The sequence below is a fragment of the Diadema antillarum genome, unplaced genomic scaffold (genome assembly GCF_040938485.1).
Source record: "Diadema antillarum isolate AM-2024a unplaced genomic scaffold, OU_Dant_1.0 scf00000009, whole genome shotgun sequence".
In the NCBI taxonomy this organism is placed as follows: domain Eukaryota; kingdom Metazoa; phylum Echinodermata; class Echinoidea; order Diadematoida; family Diadematidae; genus Diadema; species Diadema antillarum.
Genome location: NW_027270898.1, coordinates 1,435,989 through 1,449,408, shown reverse-complemented (window position 1 = coordinate 1,449,408; position 13,420 = coordinate 1,435,989). Strand labels below are relative to the sequence as shown.

At 36.4% G+C, this 13,420-nt stretch overlaps 1 long non-coding RNA gene across 2 annotated transcripts; it reads right to left on the bottom strand.

Moving 5' to 3' along the window:
* Positions 1–3,469: 3,469 nt before the first annotated feature.
* Positions 3,470–7,453, bottom strand: LOC139719275 (uncharacterized). 2 transcript variants are annotated; one of them, XR_011710090.1, is made up of 4 exons: positions 7,359–7,453; positions 6,478–6,636; positions 4,645–4,760; positions 3,470–3,592 (listed from the first exon to the last, which is right to left on the bottom strand). It is a non-coding gene; the product is annotated as an uncharacterized lncRNA (long non-coding RNA). The 2 variants fall into 2 exon arrangements; XR_011710089.1 differs by lacking the exon at positions 7,359–7,453 and having other exon boundaries at positions 6,478–6,724.
* Between the last annotated feature and the right edge of the window lie 5,967 nt (positions 7,454–13,420).

Genomic DNA, 13,420 nt, shown 5'->3' with positions numbered 1-13,420 from the left:
TTTGTTCTACCTAGTTCCTCTTTTCGTGTTAAAATCTATATGCTGTATAGAAGTTCATTGTATAATATCACTTTATAAAATTCTATCATTGCATCTAGATTTTATTCATCCCCTAACTTATGAAGAACAGCCCTGGCTGGAACCTGTACCGTACTGAAATAAAATGAATAAATGAACTTAATTTATATCGCAAGACACAGATTTACTTCATTTCCTTGTTCTCCGTCACTTTTGTCTCTTCTTCTTTCTTCTTCTTTCATTTTTCCTTTCCGTGTATCGTAGAAAGTATTAAAAAGTAAAGACGCGTAAGTTTGATTTAACTACTTTGAGATCGTGTACAGCAAGAACATGTATGAAACATAGTATTTGCTTGAAGTTATAGTTACGTTACCATAGGTATATCATGACACAAGGAAAATACATATCATGGAATAAGGCAAGAATAGTTTTAATAAAATGATTTGTCATACCTTCTTACACATAAAAATTGCATAGAGTGACGCACATGTATTACTCTATAATAAATTATAACTGCCACACTTAATTGATATTATACACTGTTAGAAAAAAATCAACAAGGTTGTTTAAAATTTTAAACAACCACAAGTTAACCGGTGAATCGCTCAACTGTTGTTTAAAAATTAAACAACACGTAGTTGTTTAAACTTTTAACCCTTTGTTGTTTAAAAATTCTAAACAACTGTTGTTTAAAAGAAATTTAAACAACTGGGTTGTTTAAAAAAGTTGTTTAAAAATTTAAACAACTGTTGTTTAAAAGTCATTTTATACAACTGGGTTGTTTAAAAAAAGTTGTTTAAAAGTCTAAACAACTGTTGTTTAAATGTAATTTTACACAACTGAGTTGTTTAAAAAAAGTTGTTTAAAACTCTAAACAACTGTTGTTTAAAAGTCATTTTATACAACCGGGTTGTTTAAAAGTAATTTTATACAACTGGGTTGTTTAAAGCAAATATTAAATATTCATGTTTAGAATTTAAACAGTTCTTAATCCCATATTACTGTACAACTCACTTGTATATAAGCACAATAACACAAATGTTTATTTTTTGGCCAATTATATATTTCAGCACATTTTCACTGTCTATATCACTGACAGCGTATCATTAGAAAACCTTCAATCGGTCAATCTGTCCATCGATGTGCAAACTTATTACAAATAACAAATTGAGCCAATCAAGAATTGTCTCATCCATTTTCAAAATATATACAGAGTAACAATTCTTCTTATACAGTTAACCTTTGATAAGTCGAAGTTCTCGAGAACCGAGAAAAAAGTGTCGACTTGCGCGGATTTAGTAAAAATATGCAGTTTGACTGCAGAGTAAAAATCACGAGCTTTTGTTATGCTTGAGTTAAGTGATTTCCCAGCTGAATTGACCTCGACTCATCTAAAGCTTAGTGTATTGTCAAATGTACATTTTGATTCCACTTACATACAAATGGGGCGCTTAACGCCGTAAAAATCACATTTCACAATATTTCAACTAAACTGCAATGACAAATTGAATTTGATACATGCATAATTAAAGAATTAATTATTACGCATAACATGGATGTGTTCAGCTTGAGATTATCTATACCTGTGCCACATTGAATATTTTGTTGCTTCATTTCTCATATTGTGTGGGTGCATGGGGACCATCAGTTGCCCTCAGATGGGTCCAAAAGGGCTAACTGAATGAACAGTACACAGAGAATGTAATTTTTCAGAATGCTTTTACAGTCCAATGCACACCTCACAAACACATTATCCAGTTTTATAGTGATCATACCCTGACAAGACAAGATAAATCTTGAATGAGTCTTATTTCCTGGAATAATTATCTGATTTTCTTAGAACCACTGACTTTGTTCTTGAAGTGTTTGTCACTATTACATGCGCTTGGAACTTCATAAGCGAAGCATAAGGGAATGGCCCTCTAAGGATTTGCTTTTCTGTCCCAATACTGTACTTTGTTGCCCCACTAAGAAAATATTACTGAAGGTATTGCACTACACAGCTTCTCTATTAACTAGATCATTTTTAACAATGTTCAATTTGATGTAACAGCATTTGAATCATTTCAGTTGCAATGCTTTTGGGGAACATCTGCAATAGTAAGTCAGGGGTTATTAGATTATATTTCCTTGACAGTACAATGATGACTGTAAATATACTGCAGATGGAGAAACCATTCACATTAAGAAATAAGTTTTATCTCTTGTGAAAATTCTACTCCATACCTATATTCAGCATATCTGAACAGACCAAATAACATATACAGTACATTGTAATTATAATGAAACTTACTCCTGTTTACTGGTGTAATTTGAGAAGTCATACCTGCTACCAACACATACAGTTTTTTTTTTTCATAACTGGGATGTGCCAAGTACAGCACATCTGTCCAGCAAAGATCATCTCAGTCACTCCTGTGATAGAGATGGCAGTAATGAAGATTACTCTATATACAATGAACTAAATTTATAATGGAAATACAGGTGTATACATTCTACGAAACAGTTCATCTTGAATTTCATGAAGGCCACATTCAGTACAGAGTGTCACCTCCATTATGCTCAACAGATATGAGGTTTTAATTTCACAATTGCTATAGTTCTGAAAATTGACTGTCATGCTTCAGTATAAACCTGTGAAGATCTTGCCCAATATTTCATTAAGTCACTACTATGCAAAATACCCTTTTTAATTCATTTCTAGCCCATCTTTATCACAAGTTTTCAAGGGCCAACATTACCCACTAATAGAACAATCTTCTCATGACCTTTGATCTTTCCATGTGACATGTATCCATTACTTATTGAGTTATAAACAAATAAAACATAGATACCAAACCTTTGCTTTGACGAATGACCTAAAAGTCAACTTTGTCAATTAAACTTCTGATGACCATGAAAATCTCATTCTACGCATCTAATCTTCCTGATTTGAATAGTTCAGGTATGTCCTGATCTCTCTCACAGAATTGGACGTCACTTTACCAGGCATTTTATACACAACTGTCTCCAAAAACTGCCAGGCAGCAAAACATTGAGCCTGGTACTCTACATCTAGGACATAATGCACTTTGAATGCACAGTCCACAGCCGTTGTCAAAGTTGGAAACAAGAATCCCTGTCTCTCTACAATAGGGAGTTTTTGCAAGCACAACGCAGCCGGGAGTTAAGCGTGTCGTATGCGAAATTTGCTTCTGCACATGATCAAATCCGAGGAACGTCCCGTCCGGGGGAAAACGAGTACGGTACTTGCCCAAAATAGCGTTCGGTCCCGATGCTGGGCAGGAGTGAGCCAGCCAGTCAGCCAACCAATCAGCGATCTTGTCCCCACGCCTCCGTCCTGTACAGGAAAGCGAAACTGCATACATATGGGGACGGGAGTCAGAGTACGGGGACTGTCACAAGTGATCGCTTCCTCGTATTCTCGGTCTTCGCGTCGTGTGTGTAGCGAAAACTTCCTAATGACAAAGGTTTGCAGTGGCTTCTTCCAGGATCCTCCCATCAGCAAGATGAAGGGCTGTGGTCTCTGCTTCCTGTCGATTTGTCCAATGTAGAAAGCCAGGTCTGTGCCCTCCTGTAAAATGAAATGGAAGTGGAAAAGAAACATGCATATACATCTCGATAAAATCTTGAAATAATCTACGCAGAAGTGTTGGGTTGAGGCATTGGTACAATGAAGTCCATCAGAACAGATATATTTCCCACACCTCTCCAATGTTCAAGGTAGAGTTCATAATAAAGTGCCTGGCCAAATTCTGCAACATTTCATTTGCAAACATATACCCTAAATTGGGTATATTATGTAGTATATAACATCCATGTACAGTATTACATTTTCTATTCTTGCAAGGGCTAACCATGACCTGGCTGAATGAATTTTCAACTGTGTGGCCTATGGGAACTTCTGAAAGGCAATTAGTTTTATTGCTGGCAAGCCCAGGCAAAAAGTATTATCAAACAAAAACTACTTCTGAATTGCATTTCATTATTTTGGGTAAGTTACTCTTTCCAATGCTAGTAGTATAACAATTTTGTCCACTTACATTGTAGGAACATTAAGGAGTATGCGAGGTCTTTTTTCTTTTTGGTATGGGGGGGGGGGGGGACACCCTGTATCACATTGGATGTATATGAGTGGTATGTGATATATTTCCAGCATCTTGCTGAATATAATGATACCATAGGTCAAGTGCAATATTTATTGATGAATGGAATATTCCTTGTTGGCGACATTTGGGACCAATTTTGTATTTCATGCAAATTTTTTCCCCTTTTTATCAAAATGAAAAGGACATAAATGGACAAGTGTGTGATTGAGCAGTCAGGCACAAAATAAAGTAAATATGTATGTTGACTATGTAATATAAGATTTTTTTTTTCATTAAAAAAAATTATTGTGATTCACAGCACACATTAGCAACATAGTAAATTTGCATAAATATGTAGAATCCATGGACTAAACTAACAAATGAAAAAGCATAAACTGGGAATTTGTGTAACTATGGACCACAGCTTGATGATTTTTATATTTTGTATTGCAATGTCAAAGTCCATCTCATCATTTTAATAAGAGGGCAACACATCACTTGTTTTAGAAGATTAGCCTCCGAACAGTTAGGTACTTACAGGTTGAAAGTCGTAGAATAACTCCGACTCCTGAAAGGAGCACTTGCCCCACACCCTCGCAGTCCAGCCTCGGCAAACTAGCGGCAGCATGCTGAATGCAAGCGTCTCTTTTTCCTCTGTGGAGCAAAATGTATGACACAGGGGGAGTATTGTGAATGATAAGTACAAATATACCCTTTAAAAATATTAACACAATCAAGGCTGATAAAGAGAAATGCTGACTAGTATTAGCTCATATTCAGATGCTAGCTTATGTACTTATATTGTACTTGATTGCAACCAGGATTACTAACTGTGTGGGGGGGGGGGGCTGTTTTCAAGTTGTTTGGAGGGTATTGTAGAAAATACTACACATTTTGAATGAGGGACTGATTCTGGCAACGGCATTTACTACCAAGACGGGCAAGTAATTGTGGATGAGTAGAGCCAAACTTGTAAGGCCAAGCATTAGAATTATAATGCTGTAATAATCATCATGCTATTCTACAAAGCAGCAATCAGAGTTACCATGAACTTGGATGAAAGAAAGTTGAATGGTGTTGACAGCCAGTGCCTTAATAAGAATAATCTTGCACTAATTTTAAGTGCTTAACAAAGACTATTGCAATATGAATGACATTTGGGTTTTTGCAGGAGGTTCATGTCATATTCTGGCATTGCATAAAGCAAGATCAGTTAATATGCATATATCTTAATTAGACTAGCAAGAGCAAGGGATGTTCAAGATCCAGTGATTTTTATTCCAAGTAGTAGGAAAAAGAATGCAAAAACTTTAATAGTTCATAAAAGACTTCTCTGTTAATGTTATCCAATAATGACAAAAGCTTGATTATCATGTGAGTTGATCAGGCAGTGGAGAAGAAAAGGGGAATGGTAGATGAAGGAGGCAAGGACAAACCATCCAGAAGTTTCAGTGTACATGAACTGTGTGGCCGTGGGGTGCTATAATGTGAGAGAGGGGCAGGAGACAGCCTCTCCCAAATAATTGTCCAAGCTGTAGTTACAGTCATTAAAGCTGCACTACCGCATGTGATACAAGGAGCGAAAGAAGCTTGTATGAGCACAATTAAAGATGTTCTGAATCCACATGTCATCTCTTGAGGATTCAGTTCCAGCAGGAGGTCCAACATGAGCTAAGGAGGGACAATCTCTGCCTGACTGGCCTGCCAGAGGGGGCTGAGGAGACAGAGAAAGAGCTTACTGAGGGCGAGTCAAATGTTGCCAAGGAAGGTGGCTTAGACATTTGGAAAGAGGACATCTCATCTTCATGATCTTGTCATCATCTTGGGGAAAAGGCAAGAAGGAAAGAGCAGGCAGATCAAAGTCCACTTTATTGCAAACAAAAGGAACAAACTGTATTCTGGGCATTCTAGTCTGAAAGGAAAAGAGAACATGAAAAGTGTGTACATCAATGAAGATCTAAAGGCATGCAATGTGTCACTCGATCAGTGCATGATAAATGCCAAGGAAGCTCATGATGTCGAATCGGCAACAAAACCAAATACGGGAACATGACATGCAAGTTGAATGATGGACAAAGCAGAGTCATCAAGAGTCGGCATGCATAAGCCCGGATGATCTCTTTGATATTGGCTTTGAAATTACAGATCCACTTCAGTTTTTGCAGGTTTTTGCGAAAGTCTTAGAAATTAATTAACAAGCATTGAATGAATTTCTCGGTCTAACAATTTTTTTTTATAGTCATGTACATACTGTAAGTATTTTGTTAATGTTGTTAATAAATTCACCTCAACTCAAATGCAAAAAAGGAGAGGGTGGTACTGGGGCTGTAGATTAGAATCTCTACACAGAGCAATACTTTTTAAAATGTACCTTGGGAAAGGCCATCGGTGTCACCCGTGTGATGAATAAGCAGCGTTTGCTACGATGGACATCTTGATTCCCCATACTAGAGTACTTTGTCAGCATACATGGCCATGCTGCAAACATCCTGTCTTCAGCCATGATCTCCTGGCTGAAGTCTTGCTTGATCTGTACAAATTAGGGAACAAGATTGCATTTGTAATCATATTAAGGGTGGCCCAGAAAGAATGCTATAAACCAAATGGAAAAAAATATAATACTCAAGTTGATAACAAAAACATAAATGATGGAGTGAATTATGCATGATCATTAGCTTCTGCAAAAATGTTCAATCTATAAACATTTTTCTCACAATTCAGTTTGTGTGAATTTGCACAATGTGCTTCGTTTGGTATGGAAATCTTGACAGACTGAGAAGAAAGCTCCTAATCTTTGCATAGAAACTTATTTGAAAGTGACAAAAGTGCCAAAAATTGGTTCCAAACCACCTACCTACACGAAACAAATAGAACTCTACTAAGGTGGTATATTATTACTACAGGCATTAAGTTTACGTGTTGTGCATAGATTATATTGTGCGTTAAAAACACCACAGATCTTCATTTTCTATAGGGGTTCTAGGCCTTTTTTTCTACTGGAAGCTTACGTAAACCTTAATTCATCGAGCATCATTGATGGCAATGATGCTCAGTAAAGAATGAATTGCTCCAGCAAAAGTAGCAGAACTGAACTTGCACTTTAGTATTGGATTTTAGGGGGTTCGTTATGTTTACAGTAGATTTTGGTTGTACGGGTGGACGTACTACTCATCGACTGCCTAATGTTTATTTGCTTGATAAGAATATTTAACACTGAACACTTTAACACTGAAATTCATGCAAAAAACCTACGTGATTGAGAAAATCCAGAGCTAGGCTATCAAATGCCTATGTTCCCTTTTCGATTCGAAGTTTCAGTGCAAAAATATCGCCGTCGAACTTGCGTGGACTCGTTTCAGCTCCCCGCGGTAACGCTCCTTATTGAGATCGACCGCTGTTTTTGCATTGACAATGCACGCAAGCCGAGTTGTATTGAAAACCGTGTTGTACGAAGCTTTTTAGAAACTTCCATAGACATTACATTACGATTCGGTGAAAATATTCATTCGAAATTTTGTCCTTGATTAAAACCATTAACTTTGTTAATGAACGGTGAATTTTCGCGTCTTCCCACACCATCCTCATCAACAGTCAAAGCCAATCCATTTGTATGTGTTTTGCGTGATGCAGTGAAGTGCGTACTAAGCGTTCAGTGCGCCAATTAATACACGGTCGGTTTATTACAAGAGGGTGGTCGATGTAGTAGGGCTATCATACAGCCGACCATTATAAGTTCTAAATTATGAGGTAGGAAATGATCGAGACAGGTCATCATGTAATTGAACTTAGTTAGCACTAGCAGTCTAAAACATAGCCTATTCTAGAATTTCTAGGCCCTAGCCCTTGACTAGGCCCTATAGCATTGCCTAGCTAGGCCCTAACCGTTACGTTAGACCCTATGCCTAACTAACTTGTTAGATTTCTACATCATCGAACTCGGACACTGCGCCTATAGAAACTATTACTATAATTGTGCATGATGTGATACGGTGCCTGTTACAACTTAGAATACGGTACTGTAAGGTGGTTACTAGTATTGTCTGTACAACGAATAGGCCACTGTACTGTGTCAACAATGGGAATATTCCGTACGCTGATTTAGATGATTAGTTTTTGTAAAGGAAATTCGTATTTTATGTGAAGTTTTGAAAATGTATGTAAGGATTGAGGGCCAGGATTGAATTATGCAAGTGTTTATACAAGCACGAGTTGGTTGAAAAACATACAAGTAATGTAGTGGTCTACGTACCGGTACAGACGACCTAGTCTTAACGTTTGTTAGATCTAACGTTACATGCATGAAGGCGAGGCGTAGCGCAGCCCGGCCAAGAACCCAAAGCGTGAGCCGTGACTAGCTTCATACATCATGCAAATTACAGATGGGCATGAAGCGATGTAACTATCAGTTAAATAAATAAATACCTTGGAATGACTGGCAAAGTTCTTCTATAGCTAGACCCCATTTGCTGAGAATGTTCGTGACTCCATATAGTTGCATCGCAGTCATCGTCACCGCCGTCCATCATGATGAATAGTCGCGCTACTGGACTGTACATACGTACATATAAACGTGTGAGAACTAGCTGTACGTGTGTGTGTGAGGCGCGGTGGCCGCCACCCCGGCGGCGATCGATTGCGACGCGGTGATTCGACGAAGGATATACATGCAGGCCCGCTGATTGGTTCATGACTATCACATGACTTTTGCCCATCAATTTCTAAACAACGTTGTTTAATCGTTTGGACAATCATTCCGAATTGTTTTTAAACAACCGCTGTTTAAGGCAATCAAGCTCCAATTTTCTATATTTAAACAACATTGTTTAGAATTTTAAACAACAATATTTTAAACAACGAAATTTTACACAGCGTTCTAACAGTGTAGCATTAAAAGGAAAATACGGGATACCGCCACCTCAGGGTATATACATGTGAATATAAGAATATGGAGTCGTCTTTCTTCTTCTTTTCTTCTCCTCCCCATGCATGCCATGTATTCTAGAAAGCGTTGAATGATGATGACACATTATCATGTTTGATTTATTGGCATCTAAGTACAGAACAACAAGGATATGTGGATCATTTTCGTTGAAGTAGTTACCGCAATTAAGTCATAAATTCCAAAGGCTTTTTGACAGAGAATTAATGCAGGATGCTGTGAACTCAAATATATACATACATATATAATGTAAATAACATTTTGAAAAATGCTAGACACGATAGACCACATTACTTTATTGACATAAATGCAGAATTTGTATTGACAGTAGATTTTTTTTTCTTGTGTCTGAAATGTTCAGGGTGCTGTGAACTCAAATATATATACTTAATGTAAATGACATTTTGAAAAATGCGAGACACTATAGGCCCTAGACCACATCACTTTATTGACATAAATATAGAATTTTTATTGACATAAATATAGAATTTGTATTGACAGTCGAATTATTTTTTTTTCTTGTGCCTGAAATGTTCAGGTATGTTATATCATGAATTTACATATCCTCCCCTGCTGGAAAGAAGACAGAATCTCAGAGTGTGTTCACACTGTAGTCACACAGTCGACTATGTGGAAAAAACGCTCGAATATAACAGTGTGAAGATTATTTCCCACTGTGGTGTGGTTTTTAACAGGCTATTCACATAGTAATGTTCTGTTTCACATCGTGAATTAATTATTCACATTGTGTTCACACGGTTAAAACGTTCGAATTTAACACTGCAAAATAATTCACAGTGTGTTCAAACTGTGTTTCACATTGTGTTTCACATGGTGGGACATTGCGTTCTTTTCAGCAAGGTTGGCTGTAACGTTACCGCATAAGCTGCTGCTTTTATTGTTGCTTTTCATTTGAAATGTATTTGTATATCACAAAAGCTCGTATGGGGCTATTTCGATTGTTAAACACAGTCTTAACATGCTTCAGCAAACTTGAAAATCGTTGATATACATGACACATTTGACAGATATATATATATATATATATATATATAATATATATAATGTAAATAACATTTTGAAAATGCGGAGACTATAGACCACATTACTTTATTGACATAAATATAGAATATATATTGACAGTCGAATTATTTTTTTTCTTGTGCCTGAAATGTTCAAGTATGTTATATCATGAATTTACATATCCTCCTCTGCTGAAAAGAACGCAGTATCCCACATTGTATTCGCACTGTATTCACACAGTCGACTATTTGAAAAAAACAAAACAACGCTCGAATATAACAGTGTGAAGATTATTTCCCACTGTGGTGTGGTTTTTAACAGGGTATTCACATAGTAATGTTCTGCCTCACATCGTGAATTAATTATTTACTTTGCGTTCACACTGTTAAAACGTTCGAATTTAACACTGCAAAATAATCCACAATGTGTTCAAACTGTGTTTCACATGGTGGGACACTGTGTTCTTTCCAGCAAGGTTGGCTGTAACATTACCGCGTAAGCTGCTGCTTTTTATTGTTGCTTTTCATTTTTAAATGTATTCGTATATCACAAAAGCTCAAATGGGGCTATTTTGATTGTTAAACGCAATCTTAACATGCTTCAGCAAACTTGAAAGTCGTTGATTTAAATGACGCATTTTCGACAGTATAATGCATATCAGTGAAACTCTGTTGTGTAAAATCTTTATATGAATAAATGATTTTCTTTTCTGATGATTTCTGCATTGAGAAGAACTCAAGTTCGGAAGTATTGAAATGCCACGTATTAAAGTTTTAAGAAAAAATATATGTGTTTTTATATTGGTGGCGTAGTTCAAGGGAGACATTCTTGGTAATACATTGTAGGTCCTAATTGAATCCCTACTTTGGATCTATGTGCAGACCAACAGTTTCAACTCTTATCACTAATTACGTTCACGTTCGTATGACCACTCTTGTTAACAATCTATATAAATGATTTGCCTAACTGCTTACAACGTTCATCGGTTGCATTTTATGCTGACGACACGTGTATTCATGTGTCTGGTAAAAATGTGAAATAGATTGAAAAAATGTATACCGTGATACGGTCCGTATTGCAGATTGGCTATCAGGTAATTGATTAGCCCTTATTTGGAAAAAATGTTAAACTATGCTAATAGGGTCTAAGGAATAGGTTAAACTTGTGAATTTGAATGTGAGTGTAAACGATGTCAAAATAACTCAAGTTCCTCATTGTAAATATCTTGATGTGTACTTTTTAGTATATTGAGCAGTCCCTAGACTGGAGCCATCATATTGAACATTATTTTGTGTAAACGCAGGGTCAGAAATTTGTATTTGTTAAAGAGGTTAAGACATTTTTTATTTCAGTTAAAACGGCTATTACATTATCCGCCATTCAAAGTAATTTTGATTATTGTGATGTTATATGGTCAAATATTAAACAAAGATATATTCATCGTCTTCAAATTCTCCAGAATCGTTCTCTAAGAGCAGTGTTGCAGGTAAATTCGAGATATCCAACTAACTTGTTATACTCATGAGTATGAAAATTAATGTTGACACACTTGAGATGAGAAGAAACAAACATATATTGTGCACAATGTATAAAGTCGCTTGTAATCTAACCCCTAAATGTATAAGTGAAATGTTTGAGTTGACAATTTTTATCATGATTTAAGGAATACAACGCTGATATTGAAGTTACCATACGATTATCAAAGCCTGCTTTAGGCAGAGGAGTTTTTGTTATCAAGTGCCCAAAATTATGGAATACATTGCCAACATGCGTAAAACAGCAAACATTTTTAGCGGTTATAGACGGAGTTTAAATTTGTATCTGACACCACAATGATATCGTACCCGTCCCTCATTTTTTTTTTCAAGTAAACCGAGCATGTGTTCATTTTTTTTTTCTGTGAATATATTTTTTCCTTTTTTTTATTCACTTTTGCTCTGATTTGTTTCCATATCTAATTGTATGTTGTATATATATTTCATGTACATATGTATATGTTTTGAAATAAGTATGTCACTTTTATCTGGCTGAATCATGTGCCGTGCTGAAATAATTATTAGGTTATCATTTTGAAATTTCGTTCCCATGATTTTCATTTAAGTAATCCAAAGCTTTTACTTGCTCAAAAGTCGATTAGACATCACGGTCCGGATATATGGAACACTCTTCCTGAGGAGTTGAAACAGTGTGCCTCCTTGTTTTCATTCAAAGCAAACTTAAAGAAGCATATTTTATCACTGTATACTTCGAATAATTTATATGACTCATGTTGGTCTCCCGATAGCAGCAACATCGTAAGTCATTCCCTCTTCCAGCAAACTAATTTTATTATTCTAAATCCCAGCCTATCTGCCCCTGTGCACTCGCACGCACATTCACCACCATGACACATCAGAGTTTATTTTCCCCTGCTTTCTTCGCAGCAGAATTTGTATTGTTACCAATTCACCTATCCTTTTCCTCGGGCCGGCCATCTTTTCAAGCAATGCTTACAATGGCGGCCCTCTGCATTATCACTTCTTAAATATAATATTGTTATTGTAATCCCAGCTGCATGGACATGCATACTGTAATATCATTAATTTCCTTTTATATCGTTGTTTATGCAAGTCAAACGACTCTGTTTCAAATATACTTTGTATATTTCCCATGTTCACGATTATTCAATCTATTCACGATTATTCAATCTATGTATATATTGTTTTGCAGAAAATAAACTATCTACCAAACAAAAACAAATTACGTTTGACTTTATACGTAACAGCATGGATCCTTGAATTATATATTTCACTTCGAATTTTGGCCGGGAGTGCAAACATCTATAGTACGTGCGGTCTGTTGAACATCATTAATGATATTATTTTCCCATGGGTAATCTGTGAGAACAGCATATTTCATACGAGTGAGTTGTGAGTTGTGAGTTCTAATGACATCAAACAAGACAGTGGATGATAGAGCTAGGGGTCATGCGGTATTTAAGCACTTGATCATTTAGATTCATTTCCTTATCATTTTCTGGTTGGTTTTAAGAGATTTGTTTGGCAATATCAGACCAATAGAATGCGAGAGGTTTCCTCATAATAATGTTGTGTGTGTGTGTGTGTGTGTGTGTGTATGTGTGTATTTTGAGCTGTTTCAGTGGTAGCCAAAACAAAGAAATACATTAAAATACAACAATCATTAAAAGTTGTGTGACACTGATGACTATCCTATGTACTAAGATCTAATACCACAAGAACATAATAAGAAAGCAAATTGTAGTTAAGCAGAGTTGGGGAGTGTGTGTGTGTGTGGGGGGGGGGGGGGTAGGGGGAAGGAGAGGGGGAAGGGGGAGGGAGGGAGAGATTTGACA